The sequence below is a fragment of the Dermacentor albipictus genome, unplaced genomic scaffold (genome assembly GCF_038994185.2).
Source record: "Dermacentor albipictus isolate Rhodes 1998 colony unplaced genomic scaffold, USDA_Dalb.pri_finalv2 scaffold_30, whole genome shotgun sequence".
Taxonomy (NCBI): Eukaryota; Metazoa; Arthropoda; class Arachnida; order Ixodida; family Ixodidae; genus Dermacentor; species Dermacentor albipictus.
This window is the reverse complement of record NW_027225584.1, coordinates 2,882,766-2,887,619: the sequence shown is the minus strand read 5'-3', so window position 1 is coordinate 2,887,619 and position 4,854 is coordinate 2,882,766. Positions and strand designations below refer to the sequence as shown.

Sequence of the window (4,854 nt, the reverse complement as noted above, 5' to 3'; positions counted from 1 at the left end):
GAACACTACTGTTCAAGGTTTGCAGTCTTCTCTACAAACGCAGGACATTGCGGGAAAGAGGCTTTCTTGAAAGCCTGAGCACACTGTCCAAAGAGCTGGTAAGGTCACCAGCCCAGTTCGCCAGGAGGGGTCTCAGGAACTTTTTTAGAAATATCTCGCAAAGCTGTCGACAGTGATACTGGTCCGTACACTTTGCACACCACATGAGCGGGCAAACCATGAGGTGTGGGAGCACAGCACATGAGAGGAGCTGGCACAGTTTCCCACAGCGATAAACTTCAGCAGACTGCAGAGCTAATTCGACGAAAGTACACAGCAGCTTGCATAACCAGACGACTTCAGGCCGCGGGTAGCTCAGTCCACCTTGGTCAAGACTGAATGTGAAGTGATACGCTCCAGCCCGCGAAGCACTTCCTTTTAGTCGCACCTTGCATTCACGGCACGCCACCTGTATAATTTCATAGATTCAGATTTCACTAATTGCGTCAATTGTCTTCAACTTGACCAATATACAAATGGCTAATCATAGAGTAGGCATGGTCATTTTAAAAGATAGAGCTCACCCTTTGCTCACAGACGAAAGCCAGGTACCCCGCCATGTATGTGAGCGGTGCGAACTCAAGGTGTGGAGGGACCTCGTCGTGCTTCATCACATGCTGCAACTTCCACAACACTGCCAGGGCTGCCTCCGGTATAGCTGGGTCTTCTCGGTCACCGTCGTGGTTCCAACCTTTCAGCGCTGTCTTGCACTCTGAACTTGATGGCGCGTTTCCAGTGCTGGCAGCCTGTAAAATCCCGACCTGTGCCCCAGAACATGGTTGGCGATTGCCACTTTTGCAAAAACCAAAACACTAGACACTTCAAGAAGCAAACAGCAGCAGAACCTTCAGCAACTTCTCCGCTGTGAAGACTGCGGCTCTTGCATCAACTCGGTCATTACCACCATTGAATTGGCGGAAGCAGCTGAACACAGACTCTACTGGATCGCTGTTGAGGCCACGGGTCAGTACGTACTTGAAGCTGCAGTTTTTTAAATGCCAAAAAAAACAAGTATGGTTAACACCTTGAAGTCACGCATCACATTAGCCAAGCTATAACCAGAGCGTGAAATTAGCAGGCAAATTTTCGCAAAATTTGTGCTTACCCCAGGTCGGTCAGCATGTACTCAACGACGGCAACTGTTGATCTAGTTGTCATTACGGTAGCCTCGTAAGTCTCCTTTGTAAGCGACTGCATACGGGCTTTCATGCTTTCACGTTTCACATTTTCGAGATAACTGATGAAGGCAACTTCGAGCCAAGCCAACCTATCATCCTCAGTTTTGACGAATGGCCTTTCCCTCGATTTCCAACCGGAAATGTCATGGAGGTCATACCACAACCCAACATATTTCATGAATGTGATAGTTGACCGACAATCCTGAAATTGCGCAGCCTTCTCATGTGATCCAGGATTTTTTTGAAGGTATTCGAGGATGGCGATTACCGTAGGCGAGAAGAGCAATGTCGCGCGACAGACCTTCATCATTTCAAGATTGCTGGGTTCAACGTGAGCTCGGCTCAACAGTCGCACTGGCTTAACAAGCATATCTCTCTGGATGTTGTAGAGTGTCTCCAGGAAAACGCCTCCTTTGATTTGCTCGATATCATCGGACATTTCTCTTTCCAGCAAGTTCATCCTTAAGTTTTTGATCAGGTGGCTGGGGTCAAATGACAAAAATAGAGGCTCGCCTTCGCGCTCTGGATGTGGGACGACATGCTGGAGTGTGTTGTCATCGGACAAATTCCGGAACATGGCTGTGTTTGTTTGGTGGTTGTCAGTGACAATACGGACAATTCGAAATCCTATTTCTTCAACTGCCTTGATGACACTGCGCGTCAGGAGAAGGAGCTTATCGTGCTTCAAATTTCTCGTGAAAAAATAACCTACTGGAATCATATATACTGTTGAGAGTCCACGCAAAACAAAGCAAAGAAGCCTGTTGGCTACCACAACAGCAGATTCTCGCGCCTGGCACTGTACATCGACGAGCCCAAAAATCCTATCCACTTGTCGATCATAAGTAACTTTCTGCTGTATTGACATTTCGTCAACTATGAGGCTGCAGTACGGCTCTTTTTCTGAGAGTAAACTACGCCTTTCCACTTGGAGACGTTCACGGATGAGGCTAGTTATTCCGGTCTCTCCTGTAGATGACCCAACAAATTTCTGCAGCGTAGATCGGCAAGGCAGCCTGAGAAGCTTTCTCGCTCTCACGTGTTCGTACCCTTTACGAGACGTTGCCCTCCACAGCACACATTCTCGAACTGTATTCTCTTGCCATGTTGGTCTGACCTTACTAAAATTTTCAACTTGTTCAACGAGAAACTCGGCAGTTTTGTCGCCCTCCGCTGCTGCTTTTCTTATCTTCGTTATAGCCTGCACCGCCTGGTCCCCTTCCTATAGCTTTAGCTTCTCCTGGACATCGTCGCATTTTTTTGCAGCTTTTGTAGTCGCTCGTTGAGTCTGCTAGCTTGCATTTGCAGGCGGTGCGCGTTCCTCTTGGTATTTGCCATAAAGCTTGTTAAACAGAACGTCGTCTGGCATTCTTGCGCTTTCACACCGCTTTGCAAGCTGCATCCTGTGGCCAAGCAGTTTTCCGGACCAGCGACCTCGTCCGCATGCGGCGGCGTTGCGCGGAGCTCGACGTCGCCTTCAATATTACCTAAGTCCGCATCAGAGCGGCGGGACGCTTTGTTTTCTGATCCTGCACATAACTCCTGCAATGAGTCGCCTACTTTAGTTATGGCAGTGGCAGGTGCGACACGTACTACTGGTCGGCGTTTCTTCGAAGCCGCGGGCAGCATGTATGCAGGGTACGACGGAAATTGAGTCGGCACGGCTGTCGGCCGCAGCACCTTACGTTTTAATCCTTCCTTGTAGTCGTCCTCCTTGAAGTGAAGCGAACAAACGACGGCCCTGGAGTTCGGCACCCACTGGCTACCTTTGTCGTTGCCTTGTCGCGAAATATGCCGCAGCCAGACATCCCGGAGTTGTTCCTTCGCCGGCAGCTCGTGATAAGAAAGGTCGGAGTTCCTCGCAGCATTGGATTTGCATCGCGGCACACAACAGTTCTTTCGCATTGCGTATGCCGTGACGCATCTAATAACTCCCCGTTAGAAACGCGTAACGAAACAGCTGGACGATAAAATAAAAACGTACGTGAAACAGGAACCACGCTACTTCGCAACGCTTCCTTCCCGGCGCATGGACCACATGGACGGCCGGCTCTCCCTTGGAAACGTGCGCCTTACGTTCGCCGATGTGCAGCGCCCCCACCCATAGTAGCAGCCGCAACTGAAAACTCCGCTTGTCACTCCCTCACCCACTGACGGCGCGTCATGCGGCAGGCCGCACCTTGTTTCCATTGAGCGGCCGTGGTTCTGAATGGCGAGACATTGATAACCCTACAGCTCACTTTAAGATGTGACCTAAGCAACGTGCATACACATCGGGAAAGTTGCCGTCATTGCGATTGAAGTGCGGGCTCGGTGGTCTGGATTGTCAGGATTCAAGAAAAAGATGCGGACGTCTTACTTTAATAAATTTTCATTGGTCGGTGTTCGTTTTTATTTGTTCTGATGTATGCTGCCGGCCAGTCCGGGTATCCGCACTTGGGTATATCTTGGGTATCCGCACTGGCGCTTCACTGTCTCCCTTTCTTCTGTCCGTTTTCAAGAAATGTATTTTGCGCCACAATGATATCCGCACAATTCTCGCTTTCAAGCGGACACATATACCCAGCGCTGAGCTCGACAATGTGGTCGTGGTGCTAAGCGACCAACTGCGTACGCGTATTTAATAAAGTTTACCGGGAACAGCCGACAGGCAAATAAACCTTAGAATAGAGTCACGGTCAGAGTTTCGTACATGCACTACCAGAGGGAACTGTGGCGCTAGTGTCTATGGGAACTGCATGCAGGGCAGTTTAGCCAGCACGGAAATGATGGGCAGTGCTCGGATTTGCCTGTACCCCCTTCAGTCACGGCGTTAGCATTTGCAGACGCCACCCATTTTTCTCATTTATGCGCAGTGGGTGCCAGGAACAGAGCACAAACATTGCGCTTGGGGAAAATTGAAGAATCTGCTAACCTAAATTACTTTCATTTTACTTCTAAGTGGCATGCATCGTTTCAGAGTATCGCTTTGGTGAAGGCACTACCGTGTTTTACATGACGTTTGATGCGGGCCGTGCCGGTAGCAACCTCGAAATATATTCTTTACTTTCTTGAAATACTTGTCACGAATAAATAACTTCTGCATGTAATTCGAGCGCGGGATTCAACTTTTTTTATGACGAAGCATATCATGGCTGCTTTATAATATTCAAATGTTTAGTTACACCGTATAATTATTTCGACTCACCGTGAAATGCACAGAGATACATTCTACCACCTCGACTTGCTTTCAGTAGAGTCTCAAGCACATTGGAAGAAAATTATATATGTTTCACACATATATGAACATTGGATAATAATTCTGGACTGAAGGGGATATACTTCGTCCGTCTGTCTTCAAATGGCTTCTTCACTTTGCAATGTGAATATTTTTAAGTACTCCTTTATAAATAATTAAGTAAACATTATAAGTATGCCCAACAGCAGAATATAAGTAGGGAATTTTATCACAGACGCCCTATATTTAGCGTATCGCGCCGCGGACGCATGATCAAGCGAGAATCTTATTGCGTTCTGGCATTAAAGAATGCATAAATTGCTTAGAAATAAAGTCCGACTCAGGCCCGAAGATAAAGCGTTATAAATGAAGCAGCCACAATGTCTGAATCCACGAGCACGAAGATCAGACACGTCCATG

At 48.0% G+C, this 4,854-nt stretch overlaps 1 long non-coding RNA gene across 1 annotated transcript; it reads right to left on the bottom strand.

Annotated features, from left to right (window-relative positions):
- Positions 1-210: 210 nt before the first annotated feature.
- Positions 211-973, bottom strand: LOC139052733 (uncharacterized). Its single transcript, XR_011510037.1, has 3 exons — positions 885-973; positions 564-800; positions 211-448 (listed from the first exon to the last, which is right to left on the bottom strand). It is a non-coding gene; the product is annotated as an uncharacterized lncRNA (long non-coding RNA).
- Positions 974-4,854: the final 3,881 nt, after the last annotated feature.